This window comes from Chlorocebus sabaeus, chromosome 19, assembly GCF_047675955.1.
Source record: "Chlorocebus sabaeus isolate Y175 chromosome 19, mChlSab1.0.hap1, whole genome shotgun sequence".
NCBI classification, from domain to species: domain Eukaryota; kingdom Metazoa; phylum Chordata; class Mammalia; order Primates; family Cercopithecidae; genus Chlorocebus; species Chlorocebus sabaeus.
The window spans coordinates 32,825,632-32,847,275 of record NC_132922.1 but is presented as its reverse complement, the minus strand read 5'-3'; the positions used below and the strand labels follow the sequence as shown (position 1 = coordinate 32,847,275).

General features: G+C 46.3%; 1 protein-coding gene across 2 annotated transcripts in view; it reads right to left on the bottom strand.

The window, feature by feature from the left end:
• MICAL3 (microtubule associated monooxygenase, calponin and LIM domain containing 3) overlaps positions 1-13,200 on the bottom strand; it is a 233,279-nt gene extending 220,079 nt beyond the window's left edge. The window contains exon 1 of one of the 2 annotated variants that reach the window (XM_073007048.1): positions 12,915-13,200. The gene's annotated coding sequence lies outside the window, so the exon portion shown is untranslated. The remainder of the gene's footprint in view (positions 1-12,914) is intronic. The other variant, XM_073007064.1, reaches the window with a different exon arrangement.
• Between the last annotated feature and the right edge of the window lie 8,444 nt (positions 13,201-21,644).

The window sequence follows — 21,644 nt, the reverse complement described above, 5'->3', positions numbered from 1 at the left end:
TTCACCGGTGCATCACCCATAAGTGCCGTATTGATTCCCTCAGCTCCCAGGGCTGCCAGATAGGGCCGGGGTGGCCAGAGCCTCCCAGCGAGTCTCCTCCTGCAGGAGCACCTTGTCAGTTAACCTCAGATATTCGCTGCTCAAATACCATCTTCTGTGTGTATCACAACATGACACGCCTACAAAGAACGCTGAGCTAGGATTTCTAGATGCACTGTTACATGGTGATTTACTGGTCTGGAACTGCTGCCTCGCAGGAGGTCATGTGAAAACACCACCAGCAAAACCAAGCATTTATGGAGCCACTCCCTTGTGCCAGGTCCTGGACTGGGACGTCTGACTGTGTCAGCTCCACGGTGGATAACTGTGGCTTTTGCCTGCCTGGCATTCAGACTCCCCTGCTTGGTAACAGTGCCTACATCTTAGCTTCTATTGTGGAAACTACCTTTCCCCCACTGCATGCAGGCCCGGTGGGCATGGGGTTGGAGGCATCTTGCTCTCCATCCATGAGGAAGGCAGCACATGGCCCAGCCTTGTCCAGTCTGACCTCTCTTCCTGCAAGTTGAGTGTCAAGCAGAGAACCACAGAACTGAAAACAACCGGAGCTGCTTCATGCAGTCAAGAATCCACTGAAGAAGGAAGGCAGTTACCTCCTTATTCTCGACATCTTTTCAGCTGGCCTGGCTCTCATCCTTTCCAAGACCTGGCTGTTTGCTTTGCATTCAGTTATGTGAGCTAATTCATATCCTTCTAATAAATTTCTTCCATCCTTCTCCAAAGTTAGCCCTAGAGTATATATCTGTTGTTTACAATCAAAAAGCCCTGGAGGTGTACTCACTCTCTCTCTCTCTTTTTTGTCTTTAGACAGAGTCCCACTTTGTCACCCAGGCTTGAGTGCAGTGGCATAATCTCAGCTCACTTCAACCTCTGCTGCCCAGGTTCAAGTGATTCTCCTGCCTCAGCCTCCCGAGTAGCTGAGATTACAGGCACCTGCCACTGCGCCTGGCTAATTTTTGTATTTTTAGTAGAGATGGGGTTTCGTCACATTAGTCAGGCTGGTCTTGAACTCCTGACCTCATGATCCACCCGCCTCAGCCTCCCAAAGTGCTGGGATTACAGGCGTGAGCCACCGTGCTCAGCCGAGGTGTACTCTCTTAATTCTCTTAATAACCTCATTTTCTGTCATTACCCCTGTTTTAGTACAAGCAGCTGAGCTTCAGAGAAGTTAAAAGATGTGCCCAAGGTCACACAGCTAATGAGTGCCACAGTCAGAATCTGAACGCAAGTCTGTCTGATGTGGAGTCATGACAAGAGCACGGGTTTTCTTGGGAGAGCAAAATGACTTCAAATCCCCACTTCCCGCATACAAATGCACAACGGGTGTAGCAATGCTGAAGCCACAGAGCTGTTGAGGATGGATAGGTGATGCATAGGAAAGCACATGGCCTAGTGTATGTGCTTAGTAAACAGAAATACCCGTCCCTAAGAATGGAAATTATTTTATCTGCATAGTAAATTAAACAAAGCAATTGGCATTTTTAGTCCAAAGATTACTGCTTCTGAGTTGATCCAAATACGATCTCTCTGTCTCTCTCCCCCTCTATTTTTTTTTTTGTTGTTGTTTGTTTGTTTGGGATGGAGTCTCACTCTGTCGCCCAGGCTGGAGTGCAGTGGTGCGATTTTGGCTCACTGCAAGCTCCGCCTCCTGGGTTCACGCCATTCTCCGGCCTCAGCCTCCTGAGTAGCTGGGACTATAGGTGCCTGCCACTACACCTGGCTAATCTTTTGTATTTTTAGTAGAGACAGGGTTTCACTGTGTTAGCCAGGATGGCCTCCATCTCCTGACTTCGTGATCTGCCAGCCTCGGCCTCCCAAAGCGCTGGGATTATAGGCGTGAGCCACCATGCCCAGCCTCCCCCTCTATTTTTTTAAAAATAGAAATAAGGTCTTGCTATGTTGCCCAGGCTGGCATGCAGTGGTACAATAACAGCTCACTGTACCCTTGAACGCCTGGGCTCAAGCAATCTTCTCACCTCAGCCTCCCCAGTAGCTGGAACTATAGGTGTGTGCCACCACACCTAATTTTCAAATTTCTTGTAGAAACGGGGTCTTGCCATGTTGCCCAGGCTGGTATCAAATTCCTGGGCTCAAGCAATCCACTCACCTCGCCTCCCAAAGTGCTGGGATTATAGGCATGAGCCATCATGCCTGGCCTCTCTCTCTCCCGCTCTTAGACACACACACACACACACACACACACACACACACAGAGACACACACACACAGAGACAGACATTTCTTGGTTTCCTGTCTGTGGAAGTCCTACCAGAAAATTCAGACACCCTTAGGAAAAAGACCATAGGGTGCGCATAATACAATCGAACTCTCCCATCCAACATGTCCTGGGAGAAGGAAGAGAGTAAGAATTTTCATTCCTCTGAAGGATGATGAAAATGAGGCACTGAGCCACCAAATGTTTATCTCGAGTTTATGTAGCAAACCAAAGGTTCAGGAGAACCCAGGAACTGTATATTAGGTCATTCGATCTGAAAATACCAGAGCCGAGAAGGAAGAGAACAGCTTTTCCAAGTTGTTAGTTTTGTTCCTGCTCTTACCGTCTTCCCCTTCCCTCTTTCCCACGTCCAGAGAAAAAGCTCCATCACCTAAACATCCACATCAGGCACGCTTCCAAAAAGGTGCACCACAGCTCTGCTCATTACATACCCTTCTTTCCCCTAGGAGTTGTGACCTACTTAAAATATTCTTACAATTCTCTTAATGGGGGAAAAAGTCCCCAAAGCTATGTTCCCTATGCTGGAAAAATTAAAGTCCTAAAAATAAACAGTTGAAGAGAAAGTGTTAGGCCGGGTGCGGTGGCTCACACCTGTAATCCCAGCACTTTGGGAGGCCGAGGCGGGCGGATCACGAGGTCAGGAGATCGAGACCATCCTGCCTAACACGGTGAAACCCCATTTCTACTAAAAATACAAAAAATTAGTCGGGCGCGGTGGCGGGTGCCTGTAGTCCCAGCTACTCGGGAGGCTGAGGCAGGAGAATGACGTGAACCCAGGAGGTGGAGCTTGCAGTGAGCCGAGATCGTGCCACTGCACTCCAGCCTGGGTGGCAGAGTCAGACTCTGTCTCAAAAAAAAAAAAAAAAAAGAGAGAGAGAGAGAAAGTGTTACTTATACTAAGATTTCTGATGCTTTTTCATAGATAAATTCAAGTTTTCCCAGGCCTGTGATTGTGAAAAGTACAACTAAAAGATGACCTTGGCATTGATTCAACAGTCAGTAGATATTCACAAGCTACCTGCCATAAACAAGGACTTCACCAAAGTTAAATGACAGCAAGAGTGAAAGAAAACCCACACAGCCTGGATTTATTCAACATAATTGTGACTCTTGGGATTCTTCCGGTTTCTGGGGCTAAGAAAAAACATTCTACATTGGAATATATCATAATTTCTGGGATTTCTCTTTTCTTCTACATTCATTTCTTCCAATCTCGAAGGTTTTATTGGAGGGTTCTTTGTTATTGAAAAGGCAGTATAACAACAGCAAGATAATTTTGCAAATTTAAGATTTAAGACTCATTTTTTTGTTTTGAAATGGAGTCTCGCTCTGTCACCCAGGCTGGAGTGCAGTGGCGTGATCTTGGCTCAAGCGATTCTCCTGCCTCAGCCTCCCAAATAGCTGAGATTACAGGTGACTGCCAGCACACTCGGCTAATTTTTGTATTTTTAGTAGAGACGGAGTTTCACTCTGTTGGCCAGGCTGGTCTCGAACTCCTGACCTCAGGTGATCCGCCTGCCATGGCCTCCCACCACCCCCGACCCTAAGACTCATCTGTAATCCATCACTTCAGCACAGATATGGCACATGCATACAGATTATTACAGTTACGAACATGATGTGCTTGCTGGGCTCTATTCGCTATTGTTCCTTTATCAGAAGTATTTTCCACGTTTCTTTCTACATGCCTCTTGATTTAGGCTTTGGTTGTGAATGCAAGATATTCCATTGTATCAATGTACCAACAAAATTTTAAACTGTCCCTGTAATATTAGACATTTCAGTGATTTCTACTTATTTCTATGATAGCCAACACAGTAGAGAGTATTTTTTATGCATCTGAAATTTTTAAAAATCTTTGTTAACTAACTTTATTGGGATAAATTCCTGGGTCTGGTAATTGTATGGCTTTTCCTACACAGTAGTAGTAATTTTATGACTTTTCCCGTATATTATCATGTTGCATTCCCCACAAATGTTATCAATTTATAATGCAACCCACAATAAATATGGAATTTTACTGCAACCTCAATAGCATTATGTCGTGGTTTTGAAAAATTATTAACCATTAGCAAGAAGCATAACAGTATAATGGTGTTGTAATTTGCACTTTTGATTGCTATCAACAGTGAACACATATCAATGTATTGTTCATTGCATTGCCTCATGTAGATGAATTTCTTTTTATGAACTGTTAATTTATCCCTGGGGAGTTGTTTTTTGTCTTCCAATCAGGTTTATTCAGGTATAATTCACCTATCAAAAAGTGATTCTTTTTCGTGTGCAGTTCTATGGCTTTTAACAACTATAGACAGGTCACCGAATGGTTCTATGATCCTGAAAAGTCTCCTGCTGGGCCTTTGTAGTCACATTCTCCCTCCAAACAGCCCTTGGCAATCACTCTTCTGTTTTCTTTCCCTATAGTTTCAACTTTTCCAGAGTGTTATATAAATGGAATCATACAGTAGACAGTTATGAATAGAATTGTAATGCTTTAAAATTCTTTAAAATGTTTCTTTTCTTTCTGCAGTATTCAAAATGCTTTATTAAATATGTGGTTCAACATCAAAAGAGCAGTATGTAGTGGGGGGAACAGAAATTGTAACTAGTTTACCACTAACTCTCTTGCACCACCACCCTCAGGAAAAAAGCCTTCGAGAATCCGGCCTTCCAAAGGCCCAAGTCGATCCTCGAGTCTCTGCCTCTTCCTTGTCCACGCTCCCACGCCCCTTCTCCTTTTCTGAAATAAATTATTGGTTTAACAGAGGTTAACTTTTTTTTTTTTTGAGACGGAGTCTTGCTCTCCTTGCCTAGGCTGGCGTGCAATGGTGCGATCTCAGCTCACTGCAACCTCTACCTCCAGGGTTCAAGTGATTCTCCTGCCTTAGCTTCCCGAGTAGCTGGGATTACAGGCACCCGCCACCATGCCTGGCTAATTTTTTGTATTTTTTTTAGTAGAGATGGGGTTTTACCATGTTGGCCAGGCTGGTCTCGAACTCATGACCTTGTGATCCACCTGCCTCTGCCCCCCAAAAGTGCTGGGATTACAGGCATGAGCCACCGTGCCCGGCCTAACAGAGGTTAACTTTTAATTTGTAATATATAATGCAAATATTTCCCCCACTTTGTTCCTTTTTCATTTGATAGAATTTTTTTTTTTTCTTGAAACAGTGTCACTCTGTCACCCAGGCTGGAGCACAGTGGTGCGATGTTGGCTCACTGCAACCACCGCCTCCCAGGTTCAAGCAATTCTCCTGCTTCAGCCTCCCGAGTAGCTGGGATTTCAGGCACCCGCCACCACACCCAGCTAATTTTTTGTATTTTTAATAGAGATGGGGTTTCACCATGTTGGCCAGGCTGGTCTTGAACTCCTGACCTCGTGATCCGCCTGCCTCGTCCGGCCTCCCAAAGTGCTGGGATTACAAGCGTGAGCCACTGCGTCCAGCCTACAGAAATTTTAAATTTAAATGAACACAGTTTTTTTCCCCATGGATTCTTCTAACTTGAAAATTATCCATAGATCTAAAATATATTGAATTCGATTTTTTTGCTAGCTCTTGAAGAATTTGACCTTTTAATATTTCATTTTGATTCAACTCCAGTTTCTGTCAGTATTTGCTTAAGGTAACGACTTTAAAAGTTTCTTCACCATGATTCATAACAAGAAATATATTTTGCATCACAATTCAGTACACACACACAAAAATACATATACAGGCTGGGCGCGGTGGCTCATGCCTGTAATCCTAGTACTTTGGGAGGCCAAGGCAGGTAGATCACCCCAGCTCAGGAGTTTGAGACCAGCCTGGCCAACATGGTAACCCCATCTCTACTAAAAATACAAAAATTAGCAGGGCATGGTGGTGGGTGCCTGTGGTCTCAGCTACTTGGGAGGCTGAGGCACGAGAATCACTTGAACCTGGGAGGCAGAACTTGTAGTGACTCGAGATTGCACCACCGCCCTCCAGCCTGGGCAACAAAGACTCTGTCTCAAAAAAAAAAAAAAAAAAAAAAATACACACACACACACACACACACACACACACACACACACACACACACAGTATACAAAACTGAAACACAGGCCGGGTTCGGTGGCTCATGCCTGTAATCCTAGCACTTTGGGAGGCCAAGGTGGGCGGATCATGAGGTCAGGAGATCAAGACCATCCTGGCCAGCACAGTGAAACCCCATCTCTACTAAAAATACAAAAAATTAGCCGGGCATGGTGGCGGGCGCCTGTAGTCCCAGCTACTCGGGAGGCTAAGGCAGGAGAATGGCGTGAACCCAGGAGGCGGAGCTTGCAGTGAGCCAAGATTGTGCCACTGCACTCCAGCCTGGGCAACAGAGTGAGACTCTGTCTCAAAAAAAAAAACTGAAACACAAATTTCAGGACACAAATCTTCCCTTCACTACATGTATGCACTCTGGTATTTTCTATTCTTTCTTTTTAAAATGGCCCACCTGGCCGGGCACAGTGGCTCACACCTATACCAGCACTTTGGGAGGCCGAGGAGGGTGGATCACTCGAGCCCGGGAGTTGGAGACCAGCCTGGTCAACATGGCGAAACCCTGTCTCTACAAAAAAATACAAAAATTAGCTGGGCATGGTGATGCATGCCTGTAGTCCCAGCTACTCAGGAGGATGAGGTGGGAGCATTGCTTGAGTTGGGAGTTCAAGGCTGCAGTGAGCTGAGATCACGACACTACTGCACTCCAGCTTGGGTGACAGAGGGAGACCCTGCCTCAAAAAAAAAAAAAAAGAACCCACCCAAGACGACTATTCCATTTTTCCTCAGACAAACTCCATAGGCATTAATGGTTGTATTATTGGGTATTCAGTCACATCAATGAAAAGTTCTGAAGTGATTACAGTTATCCATGGCAAATCATTGGATATGGTGGGGAAAGTGGAAATATCTCTTGCGTCAGTTGGAAATAAGAAAGACCTGCATATGAAAAGGGTGATCAGGCTGAGCGCAGTGGCTCACACCTGTAATCCCAGCACTTTGGGAGACTGAGGCAGGCAGATCACCTGAGATCAGGAGTTCAAGACCAGACTGGCCAACATGGCGAAACCCTGTCTCTACTAAAAATACAGAAATTAGCTGGGCATGGTGGCGTGTGCCTGCGATCCCAGCTAGTCAGAAGGTTGAGGCAGGAGAATTGCTTGAGCCTGGGAGGTGGAGGTTGCAGTGAGCTGAGATTGCAGCACTGCACTCCAGCCTGGATGACAGAACAAGAGTGTGTCTCAAAAATTAAAAAAAGAAAAAAAGGTGATCAGGGAAGCTTCGGCAGCTTTTTTGGAATTTTCTGCTGTAGAAAATGAGACTGCTGCTGATGTTTTTAAGAGGACAATTTTGGAGGCAGATAAAATTGACAGGGCGGCTTCCCAAGGAAAATCTTCGTGCTCAGTGATATGATTCTACTGCAAAACCTGAGGACACTGGGAAAATATTCCACCTGAAGAAACAAACTCCCATCATCCTTTCAGATAAACTACGCTTCTTTTTCCTTCTTTTAACCTGAAAGATACGTTTTGGGTCAGAGATCCTCTCCCTTCAGATTACGTTAAACTCTGACTGTCCAAACGAGTGCACTTCCATTTTCAATTTTTAAGCAATCATATTTTCAATTTATATATGGTATTTCTTAATATTATGACCAAGAGTTGTTTTTTTTTTTTTTTTTTTTTTTTTTTTTTTTTTTTTTTTTTTTAACACTCATCCCATTTAATTTCCTGTTACATGCTCTGAGGAAGCCAAGAACATCAGGCCCCAGGGCAGCAATGCTCTAGGATTCCAGCTCAGGCCCCCTCTATGTGACAGATTCATGCACACACATCCACACACCATAGAACCAGGCAGAAATACACATGCATGCACAGGTAGCTAGAGAACCATAGGGCAGGATGGGAAAAAGGGCTGGTCAAGGATATGCAATCAACTGGAAACTGGGACCTAGAGAATGCTTCTGTTGCAGGCTGAACATGAGTTAAAATTAAAACAAAGGCATAACACAGGATAAAGGTGGGATGCTCAGACAAGAGGCTGGATAGATGGAGAGATAAAGATGCAGGGGGAGTTTTGGGAAAGCAGCCTCAGAAGGGGAGGTTTTTCTTTATTGGAAACTCAGGTGGGCAGGGGTCCTATGACTCCAGCGATATACTGAGGCTGAAGCAATATGCCACAGCATTACCTCTGCAATCTGTGCCCTCTCCCAAAGTAGAGGGAAACCATGAGCCCCACCTTCTTTCCCTCCCCATTGACACTCTTAAGAACTTTCCCATCACCCAAAAAGAAATGACCTGCGACTACACACACACACACACACAAAGTTAGGTCCAGCATAGGCCCAAGTTAGGCCAAGCATAGAAAGCCTCAGTAACTCTTCTTGGTGGAACCAAAGCCAGAGAAGCCCATCACAGCTGCCATCTCATCATCCTCCTCAAATGTATTATGACCAAGAGTTTTATCAGCATTAATTTTTCAGTGTAGTTTGTTGTTTAAAATAACGTAATCATCAAAATGACATATATTGTCACACTACTATTAACCAGGCTTCAATATATCAGTGTTTATTTTATTGTGTTAAATGTATACTTTTAAATAAAACAGCTATAAACCTTTAAAAAGTACAAAATAAATAAATAAATAAATAAATAAATAAATAAATAGGCCGGGTGCGGTGGCTCATACCTGTAATCCCAGCACTTTGGGAGGCTGAGGCGGGCGGATCACTTGAGGCAGGAGTTCGACACCAGCCTGGCGAACACGGTAACCCCATCTCTACTAAAAATACAAAAATTAGCTGGGTGTGGTGGTGGGCACCTGTGGTCCCAGCTACTTGGGTGGCACAATAATCACTTGAACCTGGGAAGCGGAGGCTGCAGTGAGCCGAGATGTGGTCTCTGAACTCCAGCCTGGGAGACAGGGTGAGACTCTGTCTCAAGTAAATAAAATAAATAAATTAAATAAAATAAGATGGCCCACCAAGTTGATTTCATGACTCACTGATGAGTCACAATCCACAGTTTGAAAACGCGTGAAAAGGGAATTTATTAAAGCCACACAATGTCTCCAGTAGTCCCACTCTGAGTTTAGGTAGCGCCCTACAGATGAACTGATCTACATGGGTTAAGCTGGATCAACTGGACTTTTCCCCGCAGTGGCCTGTGCAGTAAATTGCCCTTTTCAGAGAATAGATATTGGTGGTCGTGGCAGGGAGGGGTAATAGAAATGAGACATGGTTTGGCTATTCCTGGATTAGCCATCTACTGGGCTGGCAGCCCTCACATGGCTGGCCTGCCCTGTCTCGTGAGATGGATCAGCCCTGAGGTGACCTGTCAGGAAAGGACATTTGGGCTGGAAGTAGCAGAAGCCTCTGTGAGCCATCCTTCACGCAGAATTAGTCAGGGGCAGCTCCGGCTCAGCGAAAGATTGAAGCATGCCCATTGCCCAGCTCAGCCAGGTGAGTACTAGGGAAACCTGTGGGAGGCCCAGGTGAAATGAAGGCATTGTCTCAGGAGGTCAGATTGACTCCAGGAAGGAACAAAATGATGTGTGCATGGCTATGCACAGACTAGAAAAGCAAAGACGAAAGGGAAGGATGGAAGTCGTTCTAACTGTTTGGGGTTGCTTGGAGGGAGTAGGGTACGGGAGAGGGAGGGAGTGTAGTCAGTGCATGGGAACGCAGAGAGGAGCACGCAGAGACAAGCAATCTAGTAGGCCATGTGGGAGACTGTGGCCATTCTATGGTAGCGACACCCTTCCCGGCCACTCCCTCAGTGGCCCTGGCACATCAAGCTTTGTCGTCCACATCGGGTGGGTTGTATGTGCTTTAAACAACATCTTAATCCTCTCATGCCCAAGGGTTTCAGAAGATATGGTACCATCATTTATACCTATCTCCCAGGAGATCTTAACCCTTTCTCTACTTAACCAAAATGAAAGCGAGGGCATTGGGAAGCTGTGCCTGGTGAAGCTCTGACACCGGGTGGGTAGATCACATTTTCTAGTGTATGTAAAATTTTAACATTTCAGGTCCCGAGTTTTAAGGCCTTACCTAATTTCTTTGAGCCCCTTAGTCATTGTGAACTCGCTGTGTAGTGTAGTGTCTGCGTCCGCCTGCCTTGGTGTTTATGAGCATTCACGGTAACTTTAGAAGGCAAGGGTTAGAGGAAATTTTTTGCCCCCGACCCCCAGTCTGCAACAGTACCTGTGGGGAAGATCTTACCCTGGGGCTCCAATTTTCAGGGAGAGGAAGTGTCTAGGATTTCCCATATAGGCTTAGGAGGGACTCGCTATTTGGAATGATTTTAGGCCTGAGAAGAATAACACTTCATAATTTCTAGGTGATCTTATTTGTTGCCTCTTCTTTCTCTAGAGTGACTACCGCATTCCTAACCCCTCTTTTTTTTTTTTTTTTTCCCCCTTTTGAGACAGAGTCTTACTCTGCCACCCAGGCTGGAGTGCAGTGGTGTGATCTTGGCTCACTGCAACCTCCGCTTCCCTGACTCAAGCTATTCTCATGCCTCAGCCTCCCAAGTAGCTGGGACTACAGGCATGCGCCACCACACCTGGCTAATTTTTGTATTTTTAGTAGAGACTGAGTTTCACTATGTTGGCCAGGCTGGTCTCCAACTCCTGGCCCCAAGTAATCTGCCTACCTCAGGCTCCCAAAGTGCTGGGATTACAGGCATGAGCCACCGCACCCGGCCCCCTCTTCTGACTTCTAAGTGTCCATTCTCCTTGTAGTGGGTGGATGGTGGGGGGACATACACATGTGACTCTGGTTAGTACCTAGGCAGCCATGAGGTCCACAAATGTACAGGGGGCCACAGCTTTCACGCTGCAGACTTGCAAAGGTATGCATCTGCTTTCCCTTGCCCTGGAATATAGATCAGAACACTTCATTTAGTGAAGGGACTTATTCTGAGAGTGATGATCCCTCCCTCGTTTGAGACATTGCCTTCATCCTGAGCTTCTTGGAGCAGCCCAAGGCCCTGCCAGCTCTCTTTGCCTGCAGCTTGTAGGCATTTATGACAGTTGCATACCCTGCCCTCCAACAGCAGCCTGAGAGACTAAACTATTACCAAGTTAACCTGGAAAAATGTCACCCTGATTGATTAGAATGGTGGGTGGCCACCTTAGCTCATTAGAAACACCTGGGAAATTAAAAAAAAAAAAATCCAGTATGCACTCCAAATTTTCCCCCCACCACTCCTCCCCACAAAAAGAAAATTTAACGGCCGGGCGCGGTGGCTCAAGCCTGTAATCCCAGCACTTTGGGAGGCCGAGACGGGCGGATCACGAGGTCAGGAAATCGAGACCATCCTGGCTAACACAGTGAAACCCCGTCTCTACTAAAAAATACAAAAAACTAGCCGAGCGAGGTGGCGGGCGCCTGTAGTCCCAGCTACTCGGGAGGCTGAGGCAGGAGAATGGCGTAAACCCGGGAGGCGAAGCTTGCAGTGAGCTGAGATCCGGCCACTGCACTCTAGCCTGGGCGACAGAGCGAGACTCCGTCTCAAAAAAAAAAAAAAAAAAAAAAAAAAAAAAAAAAAAGAAAATTTAAAAAATCCCAGTGTTTGGGCCATATCCCAGACCAATTAAGTCAGAATCCCCAGGGATGGGACCCAGGTAGCAGGATTTTTAAAAATCTCCACAGCAGCCAGGTCGGAGAGCTAATGAATAGCACCACTGGGTCCAGCACCACTGGGTCCAGCGTTTCAGCCTACAGCTTGTCTTAGTTTCACCCTTTTTTCATTTCTTTACAACAATGAAAATTCTAAACAGTTGATCACAGTGCCAGACCAATAAGAAAGCATTTTAGGGAGGAGAGAGGAGGGAAGGGGTTGGCAGGCACGGAGAGGACTTGACACACAGAAAGCATTTGTCATGGAGTCATAACCATTTGATTCTAAGACACATGCCGCCTCCAGAAGTCATGCGGCCCCTCCCTCTGCTTCCAGTAGGGAATGAACTTGGCGGTCCTTTTGTTGCACACGCCCGGGAGCTGCGCCGGCGCAGCGCGCCCTGCAGCCTGGGAGCGCAAGCGGGTGCGCCACTGGTCCTGGGTCACCACCGCGCGCCGCGGGCTGACGCAGGGCCCCTCTGCCGGAGGGAAATCGGCGTCCCCCGCGCGAAGCATCCGCTGCTCCTAATGAGTTCATAGGCTCACCGCGCTGAGCTCGCCAGAGCGGACCCGGCTTCGCCAGAGGCCTGCTGGCTGTCCTGACACACCTGGCCTACCCCGGGGGTGCCTGGGGACGCCCTTCCTTTGACTGCGGGATACGAGCACAATGAAAATGGGGCGGAGGTGGCTGGGAGACAGCTCTGCTCTCCGGCAGGCTCTGGGGAGTGTGTGGTACGTGGTATCCGCACTGGTGGGTGTCGTGCGGTGATCGAGACACGGGGACAGGGTGTCGTTCCCACTAGGGGAGAGAGGACAGCATTTAGAGGGAAACGAAATAGATCCCAGAAAGCCAAAGATGTCACAAAGGAAACGCTTCCCCGTCATAAGCAATCTAAATAAGTGATTCTTAAAGGCATCCATCAAAACACATAATAACCTTGTCATTTATATTCGCTCGCCCACAGGGGGACTGGAGGGTACTCACCGACTAGGACTTCACAGCCGCATCACCGCCAGCGGTGGGCGCCTGCCTCGGCAGGGGCAGGGTGGGTGCCCGCAGGACACAGGTGCCGCCGTGGCTGCTCGCACAACCCCTGCAGCTGCGATCCCGCCCAGTTAGCCTCGCGGGCTGCACAGCCCAGCCTGCTCGCCCAGGACCAGGGGGTTCTCAAGCCGCGCGGCGAGGACGCAAGGCTGCCCCGGGCGCCTGCCTACGCGGGCGCTCGGCGCGGGGACTCTGCCGGGGCAGCAGGAGCGCGCGCTGCTAGCTGGGCGGGCTGCTGCTCCGCGTGAGCACCATGACAACGCGAGCTGGCGCCCCCAAGAGGCAGCAGAGCTGCGGCGTGGGACGCTCGGGCGAGGCTCAAGCCAAAACCAAAAGCAAACCATTTCTCCTCCTCCCCATCTTTTCATTTTCTCTCCCTCTCCGACCTCTTCTCTCGACACACGTTGCTAGCACCTCTAAGGGTGGAAATTCCAGCACTCTCCTGAGGCCACTTCCCCAGCGAATTCTGCTAACTACACAGCCAGTGTTCGCTGGGCTCACAATCGAACACATACCTCCTTGCAGTGGCTTCGGCACCCAGGTCTCCGGAAGCCAGAGAAGGAACTAAGTGTTGGATACTGAGCAAGTCGCGTAACCTCTGAAGAGTCGTGAAATTTCGACGGTATAAAGGATACGACGTTGTCTTATCGATTGAAAAATGCTATAAAATGAAGTTCTTACTATTACTATGATGCTGACCCTGGAGATAAGCGCAGAGCCCTGGGGGAGAGCTACAGTTGCAAGCGCTCCAATGATCAGATCGCGCACCCGCTCCCCACCGGAGAAAACCTCTTGCTGCTGGAGCCCGGGCAGCCTCTTCTACACTTCCAGCCAGCCCTGGCATTGCCACAGCCGGTGGAGCTGGAAAGAAATCTACCAGGCACTAAAATAAATTAGATGGAAGACGGGATGGATTTGACCACATTCCTATCAGCATCGGCTCATTATAACTGCAACATTATAATCAGAGCAGAAAGAAACCCAGAGATTATTTTGTCTTCAAGGATCATTGACCTCAGTATATCTCCATCTGAAGCTGTGTTGTTCAAAGCAGATTGACTCCAGCCAGCCGGCTCAGAAGAGGGCCGACTCTGGGCTGGTGACTCCTTGGGAGGGACACTCGCTGGTCCCAGGTGGTATTTCCTTAGCCGTGTTCCTCATTCGTGTTCCCCTCATGTCCATCATGTGAGGAGGGGAACTGACAGGGCCAGGGTGCTGGCTCAGACGCAGTCTCCGCTCATCCTCTGGAGCCCCACTTCATCACCCAGCCACTGTGTCCACTAATGTCTCCTCGCCTACAAACCTGCAGGTGTTCTGCCCCAGTACTAGAATAAGGGAACACATTTTTACTGAGTTCTGTCAATGTGCCTGGGCTTTTCAGGAGCTATTTCATTTAATTTTTAATGTAAAACATTGTTTTACATATTAAGAACCTAAAAGCACAGAGAGTAAGTGACTTGCTTGTGTAAGATTGTACAGCTAGGTAAGTGGTAAAGCTGCAATTCCCAGTTTTGTTTGATGCCACAGCTGAAGATGCAAGGCCATCTGGGCATGGCCTGGGTGGATATTAGGGAAAAATGTCCTAGAAGGTCCAGAATCTCTAATAATTTCTCCTACCTCTCATTTTATTTTATTTTGACCCTGGAGATTTTTTTTTCTTTCTTTCTTTTTTTTTTTTTGAGTTCAGAATCTTGCTCTATTGCCCAGGCTGGAGTGCACTGGCGCAATTTCAGCTCACTGCAACCTCTGCCTCCCAAGTTCAAGCAATTCTCCTGCCTCAGCCTCCTGCGTAGCTGGGACTACAGGCATGCACCACCATGCCCAGCTAATTTTTGTGGAGATGGGGTTTTGCCACATGGCCCAGGCTGGTCTCAAACTCCTGAGCTCAAGTGATCTGCCCTCATCAGCCTCCCAAAGTGCTGGGATAACAGGCATGAGCCACTGCACTCCGCCAAAACGTTTACTTTAGAAAAACTGAAAAATATAGAAACATAAAGGAATAAAAGCATCAATAATCTTATCACCTAGAGAAAGCCATTTGTAATATTCATATTTCTTTCCAGTCTTTTTTCTAGCTTTCTAGCTTTAAACTAAGTTGAGATAAAACCATACACACACACACACACACACACACACACACACACACACAAAATTGCATCCTGCTTTTTGTTAAAAACAACTTTGTGGGAAATTCCTCCTCCTTTGAGGACTTTTAAAAAACATTAGTTTAAATGTCATACAATATTTTTATCATATGAGTATCTCATAATTTCCCTTTTATTGAATATTCCCAATTTTTATTGATTGTAAATATGGCAATAAAATTTTTTCTTCATAAATCTTGCCCGTGTGTGAATAATTTCCTTCCAGTTGGGTCCCAGAAGTGGAATATTTGGTCCAAGGGTAATAACATTTTAAAGACTTTCCAATCCTCTCCAATGGGGATTTCCAACTCACTGAGCCCCGCTCCCCACAGGTCCTGCACGGTCCCACTCCACTGCCCTCCACACATCTGTTGTGCCCTCACCTGGCATATGGCATTTAAATTATTTAGCTCACAAACCCTTTGGGAAACTAAGGTTAGTTCTTTGTAGCTTTTTGGTTGATTATTTTGATTTACTCAGAAAAACACTGTATCTCCTTTACTATTTTAAAATCCTCTATAAGTAAGAATAGGGAGAAAAAAGAAGAGAAAGGGGTGAGCTTTCCAAGGCCCTGGGTTAAGCCAGGGATGCTGAAGCTTGGAGCTCACTTCATACTGACCCTTCTGATGGCCTCAGCCCCAGCCCTGCTATAGAAAAGCTGCCCGGTCCCTCCAATCCTCACGTTTTTATCTGCTGATGGGCTTACTGCTGATGGGATGATTGGATAAATTTAAAAACATTGTCAGAGAGGGTTGGGCTCGGATGGGTGGAGTGGGGGAGACCCCACAGGAAAAGCGACTAGAGTAATAGACGGGTCAAAGGTCGTCAATAAGGCTGTGTGATCTCATCCTCCAAGATGAAATGAGGCCTAATGCTGCTGTCTTCTTCCTTGAGAGAAGACAGCAAAGAGGGGAGGGCTCAGGGCAGAAGGTGGGGGCGGAGGGCACAACATCAACTCTAGAATCCCTTTTTGTTTATTTGTTTTGAGACGGACTATTTTAAAATAGTCAAAACGACTAGATTCCCTCCCACCACACTTAACTTTCTCAGTGGGGAAAAAAGCAAATGCTGAAAAAGTTTAAAGAGATTCCAGGCCAGGCGCAGTGGCTCATACCTGTAATCCCAGCACTTTGGGAGGCCGAGGTGGGCGGATCACGAGGTCAAGAGATCAAGACCATTCTAGCCAACACGGTGAAACTCCGTCTCTACTAAAAATACAAAAATTAGCCAGGCGTGGTGGTGTGCGCCTTTAGTCCCAGCTACCCGGGAGGCTGAGGCAGGAGAACTGCTTGAACCTGGGAGGCTGAGGCTGCAGTGAGCTGAGATCACACCACTGCGCCCCAGCCTGGGTGACACAGCAAGACTCTGTCTAAAAAAAAAAGACTAATATTTCATCATCAAGTAGTTTTAGATAACCTACTGAATTTAGGAACGAATGTATTGCAATTAAATTGACAAAATACCTGTACATTTTGCAGCTTTTCTCCCCCATAGACTAGCACTATGCAAAAATTGAATGTTTAATTATGAATGAAGGTATCTACCACGTTGTTTTCAGAGTTTAATTACCTGAAGACAATGCCTGAGGTTTAAAGTTGAAATACATATATTTGAACACAGAACATTTATTTGACCACTTTATGCCGTGAGTGAAAGGGGTCAGTCCATGCTTTTTTCTCCTTCCCTGTCTTTTACCAGCTGGCCATTTTATTTGCATAAGGTATACTGAAATTCCTAGGGACCTACGAGGTCATTCTCTGCTCCCTTGCTTTCCTCAGATGAGGAAACTGAGCTCTACAGAGGTTAACTGACTAGTTCAAGGTCACTCTGCATCTCATTAGTAATCTTGAAGTCTGAAGGCAGGCTGCCTACATTTGCAAGTGACAGAATAGACAGCTAATCAAAAATAGATGAAAATTTAGTTATAATCTATAGTTGATAGGATAAACATTAAGAATGAGTCTGTAATCCCAGCTACTCCGGAGGCGGAGGCAGAAGGATACCTTAAGATTAGGAGTTTGATCAGCCTGAGCGACATAGCGAGAACCTGTTACTTTTTTTTTTTTTTTTTTAAGAGTCAGGGTCTCATTCTGTCATCCAGGCTGGAGTGGAGTGCAGTGGTGCAATTATAGCTCTGCAGCCTTGAACTCCTAGCTCAAAGGATCCTTTCATCTCAGCCTCCTGAGTAGCTAGGATTACAGGTATGCACTAGGACTCCCAGCTCGAGACCCTGTCTCTATGAAAACAAAAATTAGAAATTAGCCAGGTGTGGCGGTGCAAAAGAGTGGATCCCTTAAACCTAGGAGTTTGAGGCTACATTGAGCTATGACTGCATCATTGCACTCCAGCCTGGGCAATAGAGTGAGAGCCTGTCTCTAAAAGAGAAAGAAAGGTCTTCCTGGACTTTTGGCTAGACTAAAACCAATAAGTTCAGATTTAGCATGAATAAATATAATGTCCTGCACTTTTGGTTGAAAATATCTATTGCAAAGTAGAGGCCTGACTTGTGCATGTGAAACAGAAGATAGGGGAGTTAAGTCAACCAACAGGTTCAGTAAGAGCCCCACGTGGGAAGCGGCTGGTGAAAGAGCTAATGCAACCTCAGAGCTCTATTAGTAGACAGAGAGTAACCTGATGTTTCAGGGAGCAACTGGCCCAGGAATCTTGGTGCTGGCCAGGTCATATTTGTACCACTCTGTAGCACAAGGTTCCAAGAGGGACCTTGATAAACTAGAGTTCATCTACCAGAGGAGGAGGCTGCAGGCCTTGGGCACTGCTCAGCAGGATGAGGGGCCACTGCAGTTGAGCATGTCTAGCCTGGAGTCTTCTGAAGGACATGATTACTGACTTTACGTATGGGAATGGCTGCCAATGAAGAAGAGGTAGGCGGCTTGTTCTATGTCACTCCGCAGGGCAGAAGGAGGATCATTAGGGACGAGGATGAATGGGAGATGGATTTCTGTTCAAAGAATTTTCCAACATTGCTGACTCTCCACAGAATGGTCTGGAAGTGTGCTCAGGGAAATGCTGGGATCCAAGCATCTGAGAGCGTATAGGAAGATACCTACTTTGGGGCAGAAGTTGACTCCATGACTTCCAAGTTCCCTTTAACTCAAAGATTCTGTGAATCTTCATAGATTCTCTTTCTTTTCTTTTCCCTCCCTCCCTCCCTTCCTCCCTCCCTCCCTCTCTCTCTCTCTCTTGCTTTCTCTTTCTTTCTTTCTCTTTCTTTCTTTCTTTCTTTCTTTCTTTCTTTCTTTCTTTCTTTCTTTCTTTCTTTCTTTCTTTCTTTCTTTTCTTTTCTTTCCTTCCTTCCTTCCCTTTCTCTCTTTCTTTCTCTTATTTCTTCTTTCTTTCTTCTTTCTTTCTCCTTTCTCCTTCCTTCCTTCCTTCCTTCCTTCCTTCCTTCCTTCCTTCCTTCCTTCCTTCCTTCCTTCCTTCCTTTTCTTTCTTTCTTTTCACAAAGTCTCACTCTGTTGCCCAGGCTGGAGTGCAGTGGTATAATCAGCTCACTGCAGCCTAGAGCTCTCACCTCAGCTCCCTGGGCAGCTGGGACTACAGGCACATGATGCCACACCTGGCTAATTTGTGTGTGTGTGTGTATATTTTGTAGAGACAGGGTCTCACAATATTACTCAGGCTGCTCTCAAGCTCCTGGGCTCAATTAAACCGCCCACCTTGGCCTCCCAAAGTGCTGGGATTCCAGGCGTGAGCCACCATTCCCAGTCAGGTTATTTTTCTGGTACTGCTATTTCATGCCCGGTAGATAATGTTTTAGTGCTTTTGACCTTCTGATTCCCAAAACAATTCTAATGATTTGTCATTAGAATATGTATCTTTAAAAAACCAATAAAACTCTTAATAAAAAATTGAATCCAGGCCAGGCGCAGTGGCTCACACCTGTAATCCCAGCACTTTGTGAGACCAAGGTGGATGGATCGCTTGAGCCCGGGAGTTCAAGACCAATCTGGCAACAAATTGGCAAAACCCCGTCTCTGCCAAAAATTAGCCAGTCTCATAACCAGATCTCAAAAATAAATAAATAATTGAATCCAGAAGGACCCTGAGGAAAAGTGAGTTGCTTCAGAATTTGGGCACTGAATTTAAATCTAAGCTTGCTCAAAGTCTGGGCAAAGAGAGAAATGTGTGAAGGTATCGATTCTGACTGTTCAAGAAGAAGATTACATTTTCATCTGTATTAGTGTTGACCTTGTCTTCCCAAAGGGATTATAAGATCCTTAACAGCAGGGAACAAATCTTTTACTTCATTTTAGCTTCTAGAATCATTAGACTATTTTATGCAGAGTAGGTGCTCAGTGTATCTTGAATAATTTGACTTTCTTACTGATGAAATAGGAAAACATTTTTGCTTTATTTTTTTCCTGGTGTCTGATAGAAAGATTAATGGGAGATGGATTTCTTCCAGCCTGCCGAAGCTGGAAGTCACAGTTCTGAAACTACATTATATTGTTCCAATGAGGTGGCCTAAATTTGGGCTACAGAAAGCCCCAGGCTGCCATAATTGCATCTACTGGTACCTCTTCCTCTTTGCAGAACAGGTTTCTGTCTTAAATGCATTTGTGTTTTTTTTTTTTTTCTTTTCTTTTCTTTTTTTTTTTGACAGAGTTTTGCTCTTGTAGCCAGGCTGGAGTGCAATGGTGCCATCTTGGCTCACTGCAACCTCTGCCTCCTGGGTTCAATTGATTCTCCTGCCTCAGCCTTTCAAGTAGCTGGAACTAGAGGTGGGCACCACCAAGCCCAGCTGATTTTTGTATTTTTAGTAGAGTCGGGGTTTTACCGTGTTGGCCAGGCTGGTCTCAAACTCCTGACCTCAGTTGATCTGCCTGCCTCGGCCTTGCAAAGTGCTGGAATTACAGGCCTGAGCCACTGCACCCAGCTGTGTTGCACATCATTGCCACTCTAGGACCCTGAATTTCCACTGCAGCTCTTCATTGTACCCAGTAGTAGCAATAACCAACATTAGTATTTTACTTAGAACATTAAGCACTGTTCTAGGTGATTTATATATATTTACTCATGTCATCCTACCAACTCCAGAGTTTATGCTCCTCCCCAACTACCCTCTCTGTGTCTCAGTAAGTTGTCTACCTTCAGTGTGTAATTAAGTCACCAAGGGACCAAAATCTGAAGTGAATTCCATCTTCTTAGTAGTAAGACACCAGGTGGTAATGGGTTTCCTCTGCTTCTCCTCTTTCCATCACCCACTCTGTTCCCTGGACACCAGCTAAAAACTACCCTGCGGTATTTCCTGCCCCCAGCCTGGCTTCCTGGACTTGGCCACCCTCCAGCTCTGCTACCAGGTCTGCTTGGCTCAGGGGTTTGGAATGAAAGACACAAGACTGAGCTCCTCTGAATGACTCATATCTGTTTGGAGTGGTTATAGCCTGTTTTTGTGCCACTTAGCAATTCATCCTCCCCAAACCCATCCCTTCTTCATTTTCCTAAAAATGCCAGATGGTATATGTTTATTTTAAAATCAGTGTGAATTTTGATACATTTAGCATTGAGAATGTATCGACAACACTTCCTGTCCCTTTACCCCACCCCAGGGATACTCAGAACTACCACCACCATATTGCAAAACCAGGGCGCCTGCATTGCTGCTGGAGGGCATGGTGTTGCAGAAATCACTGCTATCCTGCGAGCCGCAGGTAGATGCCCAATAGGAGTTTTCTGATGATGACATCCCACCTTGGGTGGAGACAGGTCTAGGACCAAACCCTGCCTATGGCTTTGTCCAGGCCGTAGAAGGGGGGCAGGTCTGTGCTTGGCATATCTTGCTGCTGTTTCTGTTAGACACAGCTAAGCCCAAGGGTAGGAAGAAGCAGAGGGTGTGCCCATGGGAACCTCATCCTCTTTTCTGTGGTTTCCACACAGCCAGGAGTCAGCCCCTTTCTTTCATTCTAACCAGCGGAGTCACTGGCACCAAACATTGTCTCAGTGGCATAAATCCCATACCAGTGAGGGTTTTTTTTTTACTGTAGGAGGCCGCTTGGGGCTGAAGAATTGGGAGCGGCTCCTTGGCTTGAAGCCGAGTAAGTAAGTAACTGAGTAAGTGAGTAAGTGAGCGAATGAGTAAGTGAGTGAGTGAGTAAGCCATTACTCCCATTAGTCTCCTCCACCTGGACGTAATGAGCCCACACGCCTGCAAACAGCCAGTGCTCCTCCCTGGACTTAGCCCAATCTGCCGAGACAAAAGCCAGACGGAGGCCGTACTTAGGTCACACAGAGCATTTAGATCATTCACTTCTGATCTGGCCCTGGTACAGGATGGCAGGAAGAGCAAGGATAAGTGAACACCAGAGGTATTTCAAAAATGTCTTTAGACCTAGAAGAAGAAGGCCTGCGTTTCAGTTCCAGCAGTATCATTTAGTAATTGCACGACGTCGAGCAAATTAGCAGACTTCTCCAAAGCACGTATTTCCTCACTGTCAAATGGGAATAGTAACACCAGTTTATGGCCCCATTTTATGGGGGCATGTGTGAGGATTACATGGCAATGCCT